This window comes from Cyprinodon tularosa, unplaced genomic scaffold (genome assembly GCF_016077235.1).
Source record: "Cyprinodon tularosa strain WSP-4 unplaced genomic scaffold, ASM1607723v1 ctg866, whole genome shotgun sequence".
NCBI lineage: Eukaryota > Metazoa > Chordata > Actinopteri > Cyprinodontiformes > Cyprinodontidae > Cyprinodon > Cyprinodon tularosa.
In genome coordinates this window covers 330,086-352,961 of record NW_024039636.1, presented here as the reverse complement: position 1 = coordinate 352,961, position 22,876 = coordinate 330,086, and the positions used below count along the sequence as shown (strand labels likewise).

The following is a 22,876-nucleotide window of genomic DNA, read 5'->3' as shown; positions in this document are numbered from 1 at the left end:
GCTGTGATGAGATCTTAAACGAAGAGCAAGGTAAAAGCGTTTAGGTTTTTAAGAATAAGCTTTCACACATGCAAATTAGTCCCAGTAAATTTTCTTTTCACGCTTGAACCTCTGACAGTGAAGTTGTTGTATCTATCTAGATGTGTTTAACAGTGTCACTCATTAATTTATTCAATACAATGAATTTTTTTTTTTTTTTTTTAAGAAAACTTACACTTTAAGTACATCTATAAACTGGGTTTATTTATTAATAAAAACTGTTGGGCAGTAAAAGTTGTTACGGTTATTCACAGAAATGTTTCTACAAAAGGTTTAACATAATAAGACCAAATATTTAGGAATAAAACTATTTACATAAATGAAACACCTAATTAAAATCTTATTTTCCCACCCTCTTCATCACCTCCAACCAGGTTCAGGTTAGCGGCAGTTTACGGCAATTTGCAGGCTTCGCCGAAAACTCCCGTAAATTGTCAGAAATTGACGTGGACTTTCTTAGGCAGTGTTCCCCCCATGCCTCCCCCCCATGGAATTCTAGGGGAGGCTTTAACATGTAAATGAAAATGCTGTGAGCTATACAAATGCAAATCAGGGTTGCAGGGGGGGTTTTACTCCAAGTGACATTTTTCTAAAAGGTAAGAAAATCTCTGATACAAAGAGATCAGGCTCAGTATAGCCTCTTACATTTTAGCTTGAATTGATTTATTTAATTAAAGTATAGAGACCAAAACAGATCTTTAGCTGACAGAGCAATACATTTAGAGCAGTAATTATTAAAAAAAAAAAAAATTGCATTTAAGATAAAAAATAAAATGTTGTCTGTCAATATGCTCAATTCACAATTACTTAAGTGGAAAAGTTTCAAGAAATGAGTCTGAGATGATTCACTTTATAACATGGCGCATTATCCTGTTGGAAGTAGCCATCAGAAGATTGGTACACTGTGGTCATAAGGTCCGGCCAGGTCAAGATCCGCAATTGCAATCGCACCAAACAGGAAAAAGAGCATCGACAAATTCCGGTTCGTCAAATTAAAATATAGCAGCAACAGATCGGTGACTAGAAATTATAGCACAATTCTTATATATATATATAAAAAAAACAACACCGTTTATTTAAATGATTGGATGCAAACTATTGGTTATTCACCAACGAGGAAGCAGATTTCTCATCTCCATCAAAATATTTATTTTATACCAAGGGAATTAAACTTTAATCAAATCCATTCAAAAGAAACTTCTTATTACAGGAATGAAAAGAGATGCTGAGTTTGGGAGTAGAGTCTTTTAGAGTTGTACAGATTGGAGATTTTGCAGACTTTAATTCCTTCAGCAACTTGATACGGCTGACAGAAATGAAAGCCATCTACTGCTTGTGCGGGCGATGGCAAGTTCTTAACAAATAGCTCTAAAGACCCTCTGTCAACCATTGGATTGAAAGGTCACCATGCACTGTAGTTCACTATGCCAGAGTTGTAGAGTACATGTTAAGACACTAATCATCTGTGGGTGGAACAGAACGTTCTGACACCTTCTCTAACCTGAAGAATTCCATGTAAACACTTAGGAACTGTGTCCTATCAGCTTAGGCCAATCTTTCCAGGCCAAATCTTTTCACTTTGACCTCCAGGTAAGTCAAATGCATGCTTAATCCAAATATATCCAAATATTGCCATAACATCGTGGAACAAGCTTGCTGCTTTTGATTGCACATCTAAATTTAATGGAACTTCACTTAAAGTGTTTAAAAGTTGGCTACCGATTTTCAAGTTTAGGGTACGTGCTAACTGCCTAAGCAGGACTGTAGCTGAGTGCATCTGAGCCAAACTCTGGTGTGAAAAGGTTATTTTGGGCAATTTTTTTGCTTTTCATTTTCAAGCAACCCATTTAGAGTTGTGCTGAGTGTCATTTACAAAAAATGAAGGTACATTAGGAATGACATGGAGATGCTTAGTTGAATCTTGCAAAATTGTTTTGTGCCACCTATTAAAAAAAACGAGTTCTTCAGCTTGCCTGAGACTTGTTTAAGACATTTGCTCTGTTTAGCCAAGCCCGAAGACAACCTGTCGTGTGTGTCATAGACCACCTGGTTCCACAGATTAATCTCTTGTGTCCAACAAGACCAAGCCATTTACCTTGAAAGGTAAAAGAGAGAGTACAATTGAAAAGACAAGCTTTGCAGAATTTGAGGCTAGTGTTTTTGAAGCATCTGTAATTGTAAGGCGAGTTTTTAAAAAACGTTTCTTGAGACGCAACAACAAAGTTAGGCAAAAACAATATGGCAGTGGTGGGATTTGAACCCACGCCTCTATCGAGACTGGAGCCTAAATCCAGCGCCATAGACCACTCGGCCACACTACCGAAGATGCCAATTCTGTTGATCTGAGATTTTCATGATCTCAGATACTGCCAACATTTCAAAGACCATTGTTCAAAATTTGATAGAATACCTTGGCTACTCCAAATATGTAGTAAAATGTTGTAATGCTAATGCTTCTCAATGTATTTAATTAGCTGCTTTATACTGCTTGTCATTATTGACTAATCAGTAAAAATTGCTTTACTAAGTCTTACAATAACTTGTAATCAAAGTAAATCCATAGTTCAGCACATGTGTATTCACTTTGGGTTTTCATTCAAGGGCTTTTGACCAAGTAAGTAACGTAGGATGTCAAGGACATTTTCAAGCATTCACTTTACATCTAACAAAAACCCTGTTTCTGCATGGTGCTTTCTTCTCCCTTGGGTTCATCACATCAATCCTTTGAAAAAAATTCAAGGACATAGTAAAGGTAAACGACTTGGAGAATGCAGGGATCAATCCCACTACCTCTCAAACGCAAACAGGCTCTACCATTTGAGCTAACTCCCCTTAGCATGCCATGTGATCAGATGGATTGATCACCAAACACAATAATATTGCTCCTCATATAAGCTACCATTGAAAGTCCAAATGGCCAAAATACAGAGATCTGTTTTGCAACCAAGCCATCAGAACAAGTTAGAGAGTAGTAACATTGCTTTTCAAACCAACCCACTATTGAATTATTCTGGCTCCCCATAGATTTCCTTGTTTTTTGAATGTCAAGCAAGTCTTTTAGAGTTGTACAGATTGGAGATTTTGCAGACTTTAATTCCTTCAGCAACTTGATACGGCTGACAGAAATGAAAGCCATCTACTGCTTGTGCGGGCGATGGCAAGTTCTTAACAAATAGCTCTAAAGACCCTCTGTCAACCATTGGATTGAAAGGTCACCATGCACTGTAGTTCACTATGCCAGAGTTGTAGAGTACATGTTAAGACACTAATCATCCGTGGGTGGAACAGAACGTTCTGACACCTTCTCTAACCTGAAGAATTCCATGTAAACACTTAGGAACTGTGTCCTATCAGCTTAGGCCAATCTTTCCAGGCCAAATCTTTTCACTTTGACCTCCAGGTAAGTCAAATGCATGCTTAATCCAAATATATCCAAATATTGCCATAACATCGTGGAACAAGCTTGCTGCTTTTGATTGCACATCTAAATTTAATGGAACTTCACTTAAAGTGTTTAAAAGTTGGCTACCGATTTTCAAGTTTAGGGTACGTGCTAACTGCCTAAGCAGGACTGTAGCTGAGTGCATCTGAGCCAAACTCTGGTGTGAAAAGGTTATTTTGGGCAATTTTTTTGCTTTTCATTTTCAAGCAACCCATTTAGAGTTGTGCTGAGTGTCATTTACAAAAAATGAAGGTACATTAGGAATGACATGGAGATGCTTAGTTGAATCTTGCAAAATTGTTTTGTGCCACCTATTAAAAAAAACGAGTTCTTCAGCTTGCCTGAGACTTGTTTAAGACATTTGCTCTGTTTAGCCAAGCCCGAAGACAACCTGTCGTGTGTGTCATAGACCACCTGGTTCCACAGATTAATCTCTTGTGTCCAACAAGACCAAGCCATTTACCTTGAAAGGTAAAAGAGAGAGTACAATTGAAAAGACAAGCTTTGCAGAATTTGAGGCTAGTGTTTTTGAAGCATCTGTAATTGTAAGGCGAGTTTTTAAAAAACGTTTCTTGAGACGCAACAACAAAGTTAGGCAAAAACAATATGGCAGTGGTGGGATTTGAACCCACGCCTCTATCGAGACTGGAGCCTAAATCCAGCGCCATAGACCACTCGGCCACACTACCGAAGATGCCAATTCTGTTGATCTGAGATTTTCATGATCTCAGATACTGCCAACATTTCAAAGACCATTGTTCAAAATTTGATAGAATACCTTGGCTACTCCAAATATGTAGTAAAATGTTGTAATGCTAATGCTTCTCAATGTATTTAATTAGCTGCTTTATACTGCTTGTCATTATTGACTAATCAGTAAAAATTGCTTTACTAAGTCTTACAATAACTTGTAATCAAAGTAAATCCATAGTTCAGCACATGTGTATTCACTTTGGGTTTTCATTCAAGGGCTTTTGACCAAGTAAGTAACGTAGGATGTCAAGGACATTTTCAAGCATTCACTTTACATCTAACAAAAACCCTGTTTCTGCATGGTGCTTTCTTCTCCCTTGGGTTCATCACATCAATCCTTTGAAAAAAATTCAAGGACATAGTAAAGGTAAACGACTTGGAGAATGCAGGGATCAATCCCACTACCTCTCAAACGCAAACAGGCTCTACCATTTGAGCTAACTCCCCTTAGCATGCCATGTGATCAGATGGATTGATCACCAAACACAATAATATTGCTCCTCATATAAGCTACCATTGAAAGTCCAAATGGCCAAAATACAGAGATCTGTTTTGCAACCAAGCCATCAGAACAAGTTAGAGAGTAGTAACATTGCTTTTCAAACCAACCCACTATTGAATTAATCTGGCTCCCCATAGATTTCCTTGTTTTTTGAATGTCAAGCAAGTCTTTTAGAGTTGTACAGATTGGAGATTTTGCAGACTTTAATTCCTTCAGCAACTTGATACGGCTGACAGAAATGAAAGCCGTCTACTGCTTGTGCGGGCGATGGCAAGTTCTTAACAAATAGCTCTAAAGACCCTCTGTCAACCATTGGATTGAAAGGTCACCATGCACTGCAGTTCACTATGCCAGAGTTGTAGAGTACATATTAAAGACACACTATGCAACATTTTTCAGTTAATTAATGTGTTCCATAACGTTTTGGATGATTAAATGATTCATTTCAGGTTGAACAAAGGTATTCTCGGCCGCCCTGGTGGTCTGTGGGGGAAATACTGCACTTGCAATTGCAGGAGCACCGACCCGCACCCACAGGCTCAGAAGTCTCGTGAGATTCAGTCTTGCTTTACGGCGAGAACTGCTACACGCCCCCAGTTAAAAGCATTCTCGTTGCTAGCACAGTGGCGATCTTTGTGCAGTTATGCTACGTTCACATCGGACGCAGCAAAATCGCGTCTGCTGCTTCATTTTTGCTGCTTGTACCAGTTAGTTCTGACGCGCGGATGAAGCTGCTTTGCTGCTCTGGCTGCGCGGTGCAAAAGTGTGTCTGACGCGCTTTGGGCGGAGCTTCACTATCCTTTCTCTGCCTTGCAGCTATATTTGCTGTGATCAGTGGGAATAAAGTAGTTTTAATATGTGTTTAAGTGAGAAAATACACCTGAAAACGTAATCAGTGCCGTCAGTTCATTCAGATTATTATCCTGCCTTCAATATTTTTTCTGTCGGAGCTGCTCAGACCCCCACATACCAGCGGTGCGCCGACAGTAGGGATCCCTTCATCAGCAGCCTCTGGCCTGGTCGCCTCCTCGCGGTTCACCACGGCAGCTGGTAGGTGTTTTTCATCTAAATAATCCAAACTGCATATTCTGCCGGCAGATTTCTGCATTTTAAGTTAATTTAGGCGTCAATAAACTGTTTAAGAGGAGTGATCATCAGCGCTGTGTCTCTCTCCCTGCGTCAGATGCTTAAACGCGCCCGATGCGCTGCTTCAGCTGCTCAGACGTGCTGCGCCTGCTGCTCAAAACGCGCCGCGGGACCTTTTGCTGCGCCTTGACGTTACGTTGCATGTAAACTCGCTGCTTCTGTCGCGCCAGCTGCGGTGTGAACGCAGCATTAGTCATTCGTTGCATTCGCCTGTCTGCTAAGCTCAAAACAACCGCGCCTGGCTTGACGGAGAAACCAGGAGAACAGCTGTGCATATTTACGACAGTGCACTTTTACTTTCGCCCTCTGGGGGGAGCCTCGCTGGAAAATCAACACCGGTTGCATAGTGTACCTTTAAGACACTAATCATCCGTGGGTGGAACAGAACGTTCTGACACCTTCTCTAACCTGAAGAATTCCATGTAAACACTTAGGAACTGTCTCCTATCAGCTTAGGCCAATCTTTCCAGGCAAAATCTTTTCACTTTGATCTCCAGGTAAGTCAAATGCATGCTTAATCCAAATATATCCAAATATTGCCATAACATCGTGGAACAAGCTTGCTGCTTTTGATTGCACATCTAAATTTAATGGAACTTCACTTAAAGTGTTTAAAAGTTGGCTACCGATTTTCAAGTTTAGGGTACGTGCTAACTGCCTAAGCAGGACTGTAGCTGAGTGCATCTGAGCCAAACTCTGGTGTGAAAAGGTTATTTTGGGCAATTTTTTTGCTTTTCATTTTCAAGCAACCCATTTAGAGTTGTGCTGAGTGTCATTTACAAAAAATGAAGGTACATTAGGAATGACATGGAGATGCTTAGTTGAATCTTGCAAAATTGTTTTGTGCCACCTATTAAAAAAAACGAGTTCTTCAGCTTGCCTGAGACTTGTTTAAGACATTTGCTCTGTTTAGCCAAGCCCGAAGACAACCTGTCATGTGTGTCATAGACCACCTGGTTCCACAGATTAATCTCTTGTGTCCAACAAGACCAAGCCATTTACCTTGAAAGGTAAAAGAGAGAGTACAATTGAAAAGACAAGCTTTGCAGAATTTGAGGCTAGTGTTTTTGAAGCATCTGTAATTGTAAGGCGAGTTTTTAAAAAACGTTTCTTGAGACGCAACAACAAAGTTAGGCAAAAACAATATGGCAGTGGTGGGATTTGAACCCACGCCTCTATCGAGACTGGAGCCTAAATCCAGCGCCATAGACCACTCGGCCACACTACCGAAGATGCCAATTCTGTTGATCTGAGATTTTCATGATCTCAGATACTGCCAACATTTCAAAGACCATTGTTCAAAATTTGATAGAATACCTTGGCTACTCCAAATATGTAGTAAAATGTTGTAATGCTAATGCTTCTCAATGTATTTAATTAGCTGCTTTATACTGCTTGTCATTATTGACTAATCAGTAAAAATTGCTTTACTAAGTCTTACAATAACTTGTAATCAAAGTAAATCCATAGTTCAGCACATGTGTATTCACTTTGGGTTTTCATTCAAGGGCTTTTGACCAAGTAAGTAACGTAGGATGTCAAGGACATTTTCAAGCATTCACTTTACATCTAACAAAAACCCTGTTTCTGCATGGTGCTTTCTTCTCCCTTGGGTTCATCACATCAATCCTTTGAAAAAAATTCAAGGACATAGTAAAGGTAAACGACTTGGAGAATGCAGGGATCAATCCCACTACCTCTCAAACGCAAACGGGCTCTACCATTTGAGCTAACTCCCCTTAGCATGCCATGTGATCAGATGGATTGATCACCAAACACAATAATATTGCTCCTCATATAAGCTACCATTGAAAGTCCAAATGGCCAAAATACAGAGATCTGTTTTGCAACCAAGCCATCAGAACAAGTTAGAGAGTAGTAACATTGCTTTTCAAACCAACTCACTATTGAATTATTCTGGCTCCTGTTAAAGAAAAATGATTATTTTTAGTCTTTAATACAGTTAATCTTATGGCATGTGTAAAAGGTATGTTGTATACTCTCCTTGTGAACATATTTCTTAATTTTGAACAGGTTTGTGAAGATAACCTTTCCTTGAACCAGATTACTGAATTTAAGTTTGTTCCTGAGAATTTATGGCAGGAAGAGGCCGCATTCCACACCGAGTCTGTGAGAGCTTATCTTGTGTTTTATGACCTTAAGAATTCTAGATGCCAGGACAAGGTTTCCGCCTTTTCTTGTTAAAACAAAGAAGCAAATGACCCCAGATGTTTGCAGTAAATTTGGTGAAGCTCTAGGCAGTGTCAGAGATGGATGCTGGTTGGAGGACCAAGGGCCAGCCTTATGTGAATAAATTAAATACAAGAGGATAAAGCTTTCTACATAGAAGTTACAGATCAGATTTTGCTCTTGCAAACTCTCCAAAGATGTCTTGTACGTCTTTGCTTTCTTTCCTCCTATGTCAGGTAATGGAATGTATGTCTCTGTTGTTCTGCAGTTTCTGGTGTAGGTTTGTGCATTGTCTTATTTCTAAGTGTATGCATTGTCTTATATTGGATTAAACTCTGTAATTCTGTGATGTCAACACGCCTTGCTAATTATCACTGTGACCAAACGCAGCTCGCCGGGTGGACCTGGGAAGGGAAGAAATGAAAAGCCAACCTTTTTCCAAAGTTAACTATGTTAGAATATTTTCTTCCTTAACAATTGGGGGCTCGTGCCGGTTCTGGAATCTCGGCGGGCGGCTGTTTGGTCCTGATTGATCCGTTTCGGCCCGACGCTTCGGTGTGGTAAGACAGTATTTGATTATTTTTCAGTTTTCTGAAGCGCCGTGTGGTCGGACCGGGGCTGATTTGCTGTGTGCGGCCTCACAGAATTCAGAAGCTGCAGAGGTAGATAGAATCCCTCCTAAAAGAGTCGGTTGTTTAAGGATTTGAATAATACACATTACAGGGAACTGTGGCTAGTTCAAACAGAGCCTTTACGTTAACTCTGACTTAAGCTGGGTTTTTTAAAAGAAGGTTTTATTGATTGATTAATTAATTAATTGATTAATTAATAAAGATTAATTTATTCTTTGACCCTGAGGAACAATGCCTGTGCCTCTAAAAAAGAATTTCGGGTGTCTGTGTATCTTAATTAGCAGGGGCTTGTATCAGCCCGGAGATTTCGACTCATCTAAAGTGGACTTATAATTATTTGGGTTAATTGGATCGAGTTGTATCACTCATGGAAAAGGACTAATAGCAGGTTAATTGGACCGAGTTGTATCACTCGTGGAAAATAAAGGACTAATGGCAGGTTGGATCACCTTTCTTTGGCACCCTTAATCGGGTTGCTTATAGTATAAAGGACTAAAATAAATTATTTGATTTAATACGGGTTCAATCGCTCTCCCCGGCTGAAAAAGAAAAAAACCTTTTGTCACTGGGCGGATTGAGTGATCGAATAAACTAAATTGAGGCTTATTTTCGCCTCGAGCTTGACCCAGCTCTGAAGTGTAGGACTGAGAAGTTGAAATGAGAATAAAAGGGATTTGTAAAAGTGAAATTGGAAAATTAAAAGATGCGTCATACATTATTTTAGCCGGCACCTGACATTTTCTTTTCTTGACTGAACTACAACGTTGTCTGTGTTTCTGTGTTTTGTATGTTTCTTAGTGTTTGTGTGCGTGCTTGGCTGCGGGTTGATTTATGGCTGTGTGTCTGTCTTCCCCCGTTATACTGTAGCCTATGTTCCACCACGCGCTGCTGTCTATTCGTCTGTCTGTGTCTGAATTGTGCTGAGATTGTGCGGAAGTGATTTGTGTTTCAAGATTGTGTTATGAAATATTGTTAAATATTTTTGCTGGATGTTGTATTACTAACTTTCTGTTAAAATGTGCTTCTGTGGGACAGAGGTGTCTCCGTTTTGGATGCAAGTTTTGTTTCACAGCAGGGGGATTGATTGACCCCCCCATTTGCATTTTGGGAGTGCTTCAGTTTCCAGCTCACGCTTTCAGGATTCTTGGATTTTGATGTGAATTACTTTTAGAACTGTGTTTTGTGTTGCAATGAAAAGTACAAAATAACAGATTTACAGATGTTTTTACTTTCTCAGTGGGAGAAATGTGTGGCATCAGTTCCAGGCTAGAGCACTGGAATGATCCAATTGTTTTTTTTTATAATACTGTAACATTGACAATCACTTCAATTTCTAGGTTTCCTGACAGGAGGGAACACCCTCACTGAGTGGAACAAGAGAACAAAAAACGAGAACATATGAATTTTTTGCTTGACAGTGTTTTATACACTGTTAATGTAGGACATGTTGAAACACTAATGAATGACTTTGTTTCTTGTAGGACGATCTTCGTGTGCAGCCCATTTTGCATATTACATGACCACATGAACGGTTTTTGGGTTTTCCTACAGGGGGTCTAGGTAGCCATTTAATAACAATGGGCTATCATGAAATACGGTTGTGTGTATAATATGGAGTTTTTAAAACAGGTTCACTCAAAACTGAATTATTGGATAATTCTTATTTTTTTCAACCATGGTGTTATAATAATTATGTTTAAGACTTTCACAGGACGAATTTTGGTTTGAAATCTGGGATAACATCCTGCATCTTTCTTACAATGGGGTGTTGATGAGTCTGCTTGAGTGTGAATGAGAGTGAATGTGTAGGCAGATGGCCTTTGATGGGTTTTAGGATGCTCTGTGTAAATATGACCTCACTTTAGTGTGTAGCTGTGTGATATTTTTCTTATTTTAAACTATCTAGGGACAGTAAAGGTTTTGTTTCATAAATATGTTTTTAGTACTGCTTTACGGACAATTTTGAGGTAAAGACGATTACATATTTTGGTGTCACAATCTGGTTAAAGCTGAATCATCTGCTTGTGCAGTGAACTTATTATGAAACGAGAATTCAGCCTTGGCTTAAAGCAGATAGATGTAGTTATTAGGAAATTGTGTTATCCACTTTGACTAACAACACTAACACACTAACCTAAATTCTAACTAAATAAACTTGGTTTATATTTCTTATGGGTAACTGATTGGACATGTTGAAATTTTGGCATAATGGGGGAAAGTTCTTCCATTTTTGTTTTTCCACCTCTAAATTGTTTTTCTTTTGGGAATAAGAAAACACAGGGGGATGTTATAAAGATAAGATATTACGGATGGAACTTTGAAATTTACATCATCTCAGTCTAGTTTGAATACTAAATGGAAGATTTGGAGAAATGGTGGAACATCGTATAAAATTTTGTTTTTTCAGCAAGTTATTATATAAAAGTGACATAGATTCCAAATTGTTTTCAAAATGATAATTTTATTATATCAACAGGGGGAGAAGGTGAAGTAGACCCTAATTCCTGGTAAATTTTTGGATATGGTTAATGGTAAATTAGCTAATCAATAATTTTGATTGGATTTCTTTAATGTAGAGTCATATGGCCTTCCTGTTTTGCTAAAATATGATGTATGTGATATAGAAGCTTCTACTAAATTAGATTTGATCATCCCAAATTGAACGGTTTCAAATAACATCTATGCCATGTTTATTTACATTTAAAATTGTTGATAGATTTCTGCATCACTGCTGACTTTGATTATATACAGTTGGGTGTAAATTGTTAAGTTTGAGGAAAATTTTGGTTAAAACTGCTATGAAATTCAAATAAAATGTAAATAATTTCTGAAATTTTAAAATAGGACTTTGTCTTGAAGCGTATGACAATGATAAGGACGTTTGGTATTTAGTAGAACAATATGAAATTCATAATTATTTGACCAAGGGCAATTCCATCACAACTTTTATAAGTATCAGTACTAGGACATTCTAGAGTTTGTTCTAATTCTTTAATGAGTTTGTGAGGTTTTGATTTTAGAATTTGTAGTTGATATTTGGCACAAGCAGAGTGAATGTCATCGAGGTATTGATTGATTTTGAACAGTAAGTGTCATTATTTTCTTAATTCTGGCACATCCGATCGTGGACTATTTTAACAAATTTCTATGTTTATTCTTTTTGCAGTTCAGGATTTGGGGCAGTTGGCCATTTGTGCTATAACAACAACAAATCTAGCGCCACACGGGAGGATGCATCACAAGATAAATTTTATTTATAATAGTGAAAGTAACAAAATGTGGCAAATATAAGTTTTGCTTTTTAATTACTTTTTATTATTTTTTCTCTGGCAGTTCTCCTTCCTTCTGACTTGATGGCAATCTTGGGGGAAGGGTCTTTTAAGCTCAGAGATCATGGGAAGATGTATTTGAAGGGATCTTCTTGATTACCGCATCAGGCCGCTGTTGTTGCTGAACAAAGACATGATGATGCTGAACTGTGCCCATCTTCTGCTGGACTGCTGTATCAAAGCCAAACGCTGTTGAGCGATTACGAAGGTCAGTGAAGGCGAACTGTTCTCCTGCTGTCACGTGAGGGCAAAGTGCTGCTCACAGGACCTGGCAACAGATGTCTCTTTTGAGTGTTGCTTTTCATGCCTGGCTGAAAACAAAAGGGACTCAAGCGTTATCTGTGGGAGTCTTCTATGGCTGGGAATCAGCAGTGAGTCGGGACCACAAAGATCATAGCCTTTTGTCCAAACCCGGACGGGGGTTTCAGTAGATGACTGGTCTGCTGGTTTCTATGTCCTGCTCTGTCGACCACGAAAGGCTGACCAAAGTTCATTAAAGCGGGACTGTATCCAGATGTTTCTGCACTGCTGGAATGACTGCTTCTCTGGACACGTTCTGATTCAGCAGATATAGACTGGGGCATGGCAAGTCGCTCAGCGGTGGTCCTGTTGTGTGTTCTCATGTTTGATCCTGGATTCTCACCTCTGATCATGTGACCTGGGCGCCAAAGCCCACTCCTGGGGTTCCCTTCAGTCTGCAGATATAGCACTGATGCACCCTGCTGTCTTCACGTCCTGAAGACCTGCAGTGTAATTCTAAGTGTTGAGGACACCCCATCTCCTGGGGTCAGAGGTTTTACAATGCAGTTGGGGGTTGGTGTGCACCAACTGTTACGACACTGCATTCCTCCATGGTTCACTCTGTTTGTCTCACAAAATGCTAGTGTGTCTTTTTCCCTTCCTGCCTGAAAAGAATGGGCAGGGACTAACTATTGCAATTACATTTTTTTTTAACTATAGCTGAATTGCATTGTGTGTTACGCTTCATCTACTAAGGAAGATGATCTAAATTTTATTTACATAGTACAGTGGCTATCATTCAGTAAAACTAAATCTAAATTTAAATGGAATTTAAAATTAAGGTGTTAAAGTGGATTGATGGGTGTCTATAGAGCTTACTGAGCAAATGACACCAAGTTCTGTGTTGATTTCATAAATTTAATCAAACATTAGAATTCTTTGCTTGAGGTGTGCAGATTGTAACAGCATCTGGGACACCATGTTTGAATTGCATCCAACTGTGTTACATGAGGCTAAAGTTAGTGGTGATAGCGGATTTCATCTCAATGACTTGTGTAGGATTCTTATTGTATTCTATGACAGAACATTTGTTCTGTTATAGAAACAGGGGGACATGAATGGAATTGATCTGATAAACAAGTTTTTAGTTTGGATCTCTCTTTACTTTTCGGAAAAAGAGGTTATTTAATTTAAATCAAAATACATTAAATGTTTTACGGTGTATTAGCAGCATTAAAGATGAGCTAACTATTTGGATATGAAATAAGTAAAATTTATAAATTGAATATACTAAACAAAATATTGACTATCAAATAATTTACATAAAATAGTGTTTCTTATACTAAGGAAGGTGATTGTTGGATTGTTGCATCTCTATTCATATGTTTTAAAATAAGTTGTTTAACTAAGACATCCAGGAAGGTCTAAACTAAAGATTTACATCATTTAATAAATTTAGCTGTATTGAATCTCTCTCCAAAACTGAAAAGGCATTGATAATTGATAAACAATATAAAAAGGGTAATATATTATTCCATTAAATATTTTATAAATAGGTTTTCAAAAGAATAAATGGATCAAAGGTAAAAAGGTTGAAATTTTTGGGGATTTAAAATATGATTGGAATAAAGTAGGTCATTTTTGATATTTAGTGACAAGGTTAACTATACTCATGTAAAACAGGATGATCATTCTTTAAGGTTTTAAAAAAAATAGAAAATATGATGATTGAAATTAAATTGGTCTAAATTGGAGATTTACAAATTAACAATTATGGAACTGCTTCTAAAATACAGTTAAGTTTTGGGTTCAACATGATAGGAAACTTTCATTTCTCATGTAGGCCTTATATAAAAAGAGGGTCAAAGGATTGTTAAAATACAGCTCCAAAGTAGTAGATTTATAATACAAAAGGAAGACAGTAAAGCTGTCATAAAGTGTAGGATCAATCATTGACCAATCAACAGGGTTCTCTCCATATGAGCTCCAGACAGGACGGATGTTTCCAGGACCTGCTACCCGCATTCCAGGATGGAAAGGTAAGCTTGCACATTTATCTCATAAAGATTTCTTCAATGAGTTACAGGTCCTGGCAGCGGAATTTACAAAATACCAGACGACACAGGAACGTCCAGGCTCGGGATCAGTTCGGGAAATCGATTGGGTGCGCCTGAAGGTCATCAAAAGAAAATGGTCTGAACCTCGCTTCGCCAGACCATACCGAGTCGTGGAGAGTACATCTCATGCTGTCCGTCTACAAGAGAGAAGGAGACACGTGGTTTCATTGGAGTCACTGCACAGCAGCTGAGGAGCCACGGCGCACGCTGCAGGGCATACAGGAGAATCTACAGTCTCAACCTGCGGTCGAGGAGTGTCTGAGGGCCATCACAGCGCGGAGGAGGATCTGCATTTCCAGGCAGAAGTGTGGCAGGGATTCCTGCCAAAACCACTTAATTTTCCTGAATTACAAGGCTTAAAAGGCCCGCACAGGCACAATAATCCTGTTCCGGTGTCCTTCCATTGAGAAAAGGAGATTGCAACCTCTCCTTAAACTCACTGTTATATTGGCACAAGACTCCAAATTTCAGTGAGCAACGGGCATCAGGTGAAAACCTGAGGTTTATAACTGAGGAGGAACACGTGAAGGATCAGGCTACAAGATTATCATTAACTTATCTTCTTTTTATTGCGTGTTTTCGTTTTTTGCGAACTCTTCAAGAACATTCGTTTCTTTTTGCGCGTATTTTTGGATCGTTTCCTGACGAAGAATTCATATTCATTTTTGAAAGACTATCGAAGGAGCATAGAGACGAACTCTAACTTCTTATTGTTGAATTGTGAAAAAAAAAAGAAAAAAAAGGTCTTTTGTAATTTTTATGTGTTTATGATTTATTTTCTTTTTTGATGATGTTATTGTTTTGTATTGACAAATTGTATTTTTTGTGGCGAGTATTGTCTTTTATGTCTGCTGAGCATTTTTTTAGTAATTTCGAGATATCTTACTCTGGTTTTCTAATTTTATACTTGGGCTGATATTTCTATTGTGTGTTTTCTTCTATTGACATAACTGAGTTTTATGATTTTTCATGTTTGATAAGTGAAATGTATTTTTAGTTAGTTTTTACTGGTTAAAATTTTGTGGTTCATCAGGTGAGTATTAAATTGTTGGACAGCGCAAGATACATTTGATAAGTTCAGATAATGGAGCTAGGAGGTTCTGTCTAAAAAGGGGACTGTTATATGATTGGGCTAATGTTTTAGTTTTTTAGTATACTAGATAGTTTTTGGTTCCTCTATTAGAAGGCTTAATCATTTTATTTGTGAGGTCTGTATGTCTCAGACCTCAAAACGGGGACTGTTAAAGAAAAATGATTATTTTTAGTCTTTAATACAGTTAATCTTATGGCATGTGTAAAAGGTATGTTGTATACTCTCCCTGTGAACATATTTCTTAATTTTGAACAGGTTTGTGAAGATAACCTTTCCTTGAACCAGATTACTGAATTTAAGTTTGTTCCTGAGAATTTATGGCAGGAAGAGGCCGCATTCCACACCGAGTCTGTGAGAGCTTATCTTGTGTTTTATGACCTTAAGAATTCTAGATGCCAGGACAAGCTTTCCGCCTTTTCTTGTTAAAACAAAGAAGCAAATGACCCCAGATGTTTGCAGTAAATTTGGTGAAGCTCTAGGCAGTGTCAGAGATGGATGCTGGTTGGAGGACCAAGGGCCAGCCTTATGTGAATAACTTAAATACAAGAGGATAAAGCTTTCTACATAGAAGTTACAGATCAGATTTTGCTCTTGCAAACTCTCCAAAGATGTCTTGTACGTCTTTGCTTTCTTTCCTCCTATGTCAGGTAATGGAATGTATGTCTCTGTTGTTCTGCAGTTTCTGGTGTAGGTTTGTGCATTGTCTTATTTCTAAGTGTATGCATTGTCTTATATTGGATTAAACTCTGTAATTCTGTGATGTCAACACGCCTTGCTAATTATCACTGTGACCACACGCAGCTCGCCGGGTGGACCTGGGAAGGGAAGAAATGAAAAGCCAACCTTTTTCCAAAGTTAACTATGTTAGAATATTTTCTTCCTTAACACTCCCCATAAATATCCTTGTTTTTTGAATGTCAAGCAAGTCTTTTAGAGTTGTACAGATTGGAGATTTTGCAGACTTTAATTCCTTCAGCAACTTGATACGGCTGACAGAAATGAAAGCCGTCTACTGCTTGTGCGGGCGATGGCAAGTTCTTAACAAATAGCTCTAAAGACCCTCTGTCAACCATTGGATTGAAAGGTCACCATGCACTGTAGTTCACTATGCCAGAGTTGTAGAGTACATGTTAGGACACTAATCATCCGTGGGTGGAACAGAACGTTCTGACACCTTCTCTAACCTGAAGAATTCCATGTAAACACTTAGGAACCGTCTCCTATCAGCTTAGGCCAATCTTTTCAGGCAAAATCTTTTCACTTTGAGTTCAAGGTAATTCCAATCCATGCTTAATACAAATATTGCCATAACATCATCGAACAAGCTTGCTACTTTTGATTGCACATCTAAATTTAATGGAACTTCACTTAGAGTGTTTAAAAGTTGTCTAACGATTTGCGAGTTTAGGGTACGTGGTAACTGCCTAAGCAGGACTGTAGATGAGTGCATCTGAGCCCAACTCTGGTTTAATTTTCAAGCAACCCATTTAGAGTTGTGCTGAGTGTCAATTTAAAAAATGAAGGTACCTGGCTTTGCGTTGTTGGACACAAGAGATTAATCTGTGGAACCAGGTGGTCTATGATACACATATGAAATTTTTTCTTTGGGCTTGGCTAAAGAGAGCAAATGTCCGAAAAAAGTCTCAGGGAAGCTGAAGGACTCATTTTTTAAATAGGTGGCAAAAAATACTTTTGCAAGATTCAACTAATTATCTCCATGTCATTCCTTAAGGTACCTTAATTTTTTTAATTGACAGTCAACACAACTCTAAATGGGTTGCTTAATATTTTTATTAAGCATGCATTTGACCTACCTGGAGGTCAAAGTGAAAAGATTTTGCCAGGAAAGATTGGCCTAGATTCACATTTGAAAAGATCAGATATGTATGGTATTTAGGACCTCATTATCAAGGTGTTTGGGTTGCATTTGAAACAAATCAGACCAGCGTTGTTCAAACTGTCATGAAAAGATCAGATACAGGTTGCGTATGGGACAAAAAAAGGATTTGTGTCACTTCGGGTTTCAGTGTGAACATAGCTTAAGTTTATTACTTCCAGCGTTAATCACTGTTTTACCATTTCTCCTTCAGCCAGAGCCCTCTGTTGATCAGTCAATTCTTGACACTTGAGTTTCCTAATTTATTTTACTGTTTGTGCCTATGTTCTCCCCTTCTAAAGGTGTCATTCATTTGACAGTAATTATTGTGTCATCAGTTCATTTCTGTTATACCTGCCTGCAGGAACACAATCTTTCAACTAACCACGTTGCTTCTGTCATTCTGCATTTTAGTCCAGAACAAGCGATCTTGACATATAGCTGCTGGACATCCTTGTAGGCGATTCTTTGTACCAGGAATCAATTCACAGAAAAAAGAAAAATTGGAGGCTTTAGACCCATCTCAGCATAATGGATTCTCACTTATACAATGAAAGGGGTGCACACACAGAAGGATGGTTGGGACTAAACTTTTCTTTAAGATGAAGCCTCCGGTTTTGAAACAGAACTGCTGTAAGTAGTACTGTAAGTAGTTAAGCAAATGATATTAAGGTTAATGTTCATTTTAGGAAAAAAAGAAGATGAAGCATATTTATATCTGACTACAACTGTATGTAGCACAACAGCTTTTAAATGTCACGCCTTCTTTATTTAAAATTGTAAAATTAAATTCAAAATTCTATCCCTTTGTTACTGATACTAAGATCAATCTCATTATGCTTTTTCTCACTCTTTGTAGATAAATCTCCTTTGACTTTAATAAGCCTTAGCATGTATTGGCCTGTACTTGCATCAGTCGTTAAAGTTGGGCAGTGAGGAAACGCTTCCTAATCAGGTCAGAGAGTGCCACTAAGTCAAGTGATCAAATTGAAGCATATAATCTAAAATTTTAACAAAGTGATCAGTTATGTCCTTATTGTAATGCCAGTAAAGGATGAAAGGCATAAAAAACCTGATTCAACCTCACTTAGTAAAAACTAAATCAAGCAAGCCATAATATGGCTCTGTAAAATATGAGTTTTGCTGAATGAAATAAACATTTGTGAGAGAAAAGGTAAAAAAAGATTTAAATTCTCCCGAGTGGTGCCCGACTTAACACGAGTGAATAAAGTGAATGTGATTGGTCGATTACAAGGGGGTGGGATTGTTGTGGCGGAAGGTTCACAATCACATTTGGTTGTGGCTGGTTTGTCTGAAGCATCTTGCTAACCATTTAGCAACTTAGTGCTAGTAGGTTCCCAATGGGAAATTCCATTGTGACCAAGTAGCACTAAATCGGTGACTTAGAAACGACACTGTCAAGCAACGCTATGGACAGCGGAAACATGCAAGAGGAGGAGAGTTTTGTGTCGGAGGTCGTGGATGAGTCTCCTCCGTCATCCATTTTTTATTTAGAGGAGGAAACCAGGATGAAGATGTTGTGGAAGAGGACGCCAGGGCGGCAGAAGCTTGGTTTGGTGTAGAAGGCTTACAGCTGTACATGTTTGAGCCCTTGCCTCGCAACACTGGACTCAAATGCAGAGGCACGGAGGCGGGGTGAGTTCTTGTAGTTTTAATCGAGTGTTCACAATCAACTGAGGCAGGAATCCAAAAATCCAACATAAAAATGTAAAAAAAAAAAACAGAATGGTAAATGGTATGTACTTATATAGCACCTTTATTCAAGTTAGGAGACTTGACCAAAGCACTTTACACTACATTCACCCATTTACACACACACTGATAGTGGCAAGCTACATTGTAGCCACAGCTGCCCTGTGATCACTGACAGAAGCAGGGCTGCCGTACACTGGCACCACTGGGCCCTCTGACCACCATCGGTAGACAATGCAGGTGAAGTGTCTTGCCCAAGGACACAACGACACTGAAAGTCGGAGTCGGGGCTTGAACCGTCAATCCTTCAATTTCAGGGCAAACTCCTACATCCAACAGCACTGTCGCCCAACAGAACCATGGACACAGCAGGGAGAACAAGCACAAGGAGCCAGGGAAAGACAAGGAACGAGCACTGGGGAACTGCACAGGGAGAGTATTATTGCTGACTGAACAAAGACAGGACTAAAGAGCTGATTGAGAGCAGGTGTGAACAGAGGCTTCTAGAAAGGAGCTAGGGAAAAAGGGACCAACACAAGAGGGTAACAAGCAAAACCTAAGAACTCAAATACATCCAGAAAACACAACAAAATAGGAGGTAAACTAATACAACTAGAAAACAAAGAAAAACATGGATCAAAGTGAAACTGAACACTCAAAGAAAACTTAACAGAACCAAGACCGTGACATCCATAACTAGTTAACATGTTGGCATAAGTATGTTGCAGTTTTCTTATTAATGTAGAAAACTATAGTTTGTGATATGTAATAATTCATTAGTACTTCAAAAGTTATACGTCCTTTGTTATATTTTTCACCCACAGAGATTGCCATTTTATTACTTGTGCAATGCATAATGGGTTGATGATGTGTTTAGGTCTTACAGAACTAAAACCTATAGAGTGATGAGATATGACACATCTGTGAAATTTAACAAACAAGTGTTATCAGTGTTGTGCAATTAAGATATAGTTTTTGATGACCAGTTGGTCATCATGGAATTTGTGGACTGATGTGAGAACAACCCCCTGTGTTCTTCAGGAGAAGACTCCCACCTCACTCTGAACATCTAGGCAGTGATGGGCAGTAGCGCCGCTACATGTAGCGAAGCTATTAGTTTAACTACATTTTCCAGTAGCTTGACCGTAGCGTCGCTGCTTTATTTATCAAGTAACTTTCCAGTAGTGACGTTATTGTTTTTATCAAGTAGCGACGTAGCGTCCACAAAAGCTACAAAATCCAGGGCAAAACTAAGTCATGAAACCAGGTTTTCTATTTTTGAAACAACAATCGGAGTTATTCGTTGGACATTCATGCATGAGCCTCTATTCTGCCTCTCCTGTCTGTATATACGAAACATGTGCATGCGCACAGCAGTGGAACTCAATGAATGACATACACAGGCTGCGTCTCAATTCGCAGGCTGCGTACAGACACACGCAGACACACAGAGCCGCACACACAGGATCGCTGCCACACCATGGCATTATCTTCAGAGATTTTAAAACTTGTTGAATCCTCTGATAAAAAGTACGTGTTCAGATGTTTTAAGGCTTATTTGCACAGATAAGATTTTTTAGGTACGGAGGAACAGCTCTCCCATGTATAAAAATAAATACATAAATAAATACATGCTCAATAAATAAATAAGCATTCAATTAATTACCCCCAAAATACAATGAATAAATATGTAGGTAGAAATTAAATTATACGGTGAGACATAAATGTATATATATATATCTTAATTAGCTTCTTTATTTTTTCACCTTTTTTGTAAACAGTTTCATTTGTTACTTGAATCGACTGTTTAATTGAGGTCGGAAGAAGTTTTCTCTAAGGGAGACCCTAAAGAAATAAGATGCCTTTTGTAGGGTTTTGTTTTCCCTAGAGATGTCCATTGAATGCAAACTCATAGCCATGTTTCGATGTGTAGAACACTACACAATACCTTTAATTTGGTTCTAAAAACAGCAGATTGTTTATTTTTTTGTCTACTAGTAAATTCTTTAGGTTTTTTTTATTATGCTGATCATAAAGCAATTTTTACACTGTGTTATGTCATTGGCTGATCTTTAATAAATATTTTAACCAGTGTATCAGACTCATTTTGAATTGATATTAGGTTGGTGCAACGTTAAGTAGCTTCTGATGTAGCTAAGCTACTTTTAACACATTAGTGTAACTTAGCTTGCTATAATTCTTTAGGTGGTGGCTTTGGTGTAATGAAGCTTAATTTATTGTTGAGTCACTGATAGCTTAGCTCACTACACTGGACAAATAGCTTGCCCAACACTGCATCTAGGGACAGGACAGAGAAACTGAGAGAGAGTTTCAAATACCTGGGTGTTCATTTCCACAATAGACTGAACTGGACTCACAACAATGACGCCCTGTACAAGAAGGGCCAGAGTTGCCTCCAACTCCTGAGGAGGCTAAGGTCCTTCAGAGTGAGCAGGCCCCTCCTAAAAACTTTCTAGGATTCTGTAGTGGCCTCAGCCTAACTCCACTTATGGACCCCCCCGCCGAAAAAATAAATAGATAGAAGGACAGTCAAATGCGTGCGTCTCAAATGTGAAACACAATACGAATACACATTGTGGATTAACCGATCTATCTTCAAGCATCACACGACAACCATCACCAATAAATCTATAAAGGTGGTTTTACTGGCTTTGGTTATTAATAGACAAGACAGTAACTTCTGCTGCATAACATCCCCAATCACCACATCAACAGGGTTGCCAGATGTCACTGACTCACGTTTTCCTGACCAAAAATTTTCATAAAGCCCCTGGATAAACAAAATCTTGCTGAATTTGAACCAAAGTCTACTGATCTCTTAGGCCATAAATCTATAGAAAAACATTTTTTACCAATAGACGGCCATCCTAAACTGGCAGATTGGGAAACATCCCAATCTGGCATCCAAGCGTGTAAGACGGTAAACGTTAGCCTTTAGATGCAAAACCCCATCATGCACTGCAACATATTTTTGCTAAATATTCAAACATAAATTTGCCTAATATAAGAGGAACATCATAGTTTTGTTTAAAGAAAGTATTTTAGTTTTATTATAATTTTGTATTTTGCAAGGGTTTTACAGTTTGAAGAAATAGAAAATTACACCATATGCCAACCGTCATAAGGATGTGCATGACAAGGAAGGGCTATATATACTTCAGGCATCATGTAGGTAATTGCATTACTTCTTGAGCTCCTTGAGTTATTTACTGTCACAAGTAGGTGCTTTGGCTGGAGAGTAAGTGCTGGGGCTGGTATCACAGATTACCAGTCCGAGCCTGGCAGAGCGGGACGGAAAGAAACTGAACAAGCTGATGAGGAGGGCAACTCCTATCCTGGACTTGTTGGAAGGAAGTGGCATTGGGTTTTAAGCCATATTATTTGCCCAGAGAGTTCACCAATGTTCTGTTAGTAACATTTACATTTCACCTTCTTTATCTGCTCCAAGTATAACCCACTTTAAACTAGACAACTTGCATTAGGAAGAATTGTAAGAAGATGCTCACAGGAAGATGAAGAAGCGAAGAGAGATGGAAGTCTGGAAAGAGCCAATGAACTGAATGCATTCTTCAATAGATTCAGTTCAGGAACAAGCTCAGCATGGACATCCTGCCCTCCTCTGCTATTGACTCTCCTGCTTCTATGAGTTTGTTATTAACCAAATCAACACATGGTGCTGTTCCCTCTACCTTTCGCTATTTGTTTCTAGAAGTCAAGTGAAGAGGCAGCTGGAGAGACTGAATCGTAATAAGTCACCAGGTCCTGATGGTGTCAGCCCCAGAG

The 22,876-nt window shown here is 38.6% G+C and overlaps 3 non-coding genes across 3 annotated transcripts; all 3 read right to left on the bottom strand.

Moving 5' to 3' along the window:
- Nucleotides 1–2,278: 2,278 nt before the first annotated feature.
- Nucleotides 2,279–2,360, bottom strand: trnal-uag. Its single transcript has one exon. It is a non-coding gene; the product is annotated as a tRNA-Leu (tRNA).
- Nucleotides 2,361–4,088: 1,728 nt separating this feature from the next.
- On the bottom strand, nt 4,089–4,170 carry trnal-uag. The gene has a single exon. It is a non-coding gene; the product is annotated as a tRNA-Leu (tRNA).
- Nucleotides 4,171–7,028: 2,858 nt separating this feature from the next.
- trnal-uag lies at nt 7,029–7,110 on the bottom strand. Its single transcript has one exon. It is a non-coding gene; the product is annotated as a tRNA-Leu (tRNA).
- Nucleotides 7,111–22,876: the final 15,766 nt, after the last annotated feature.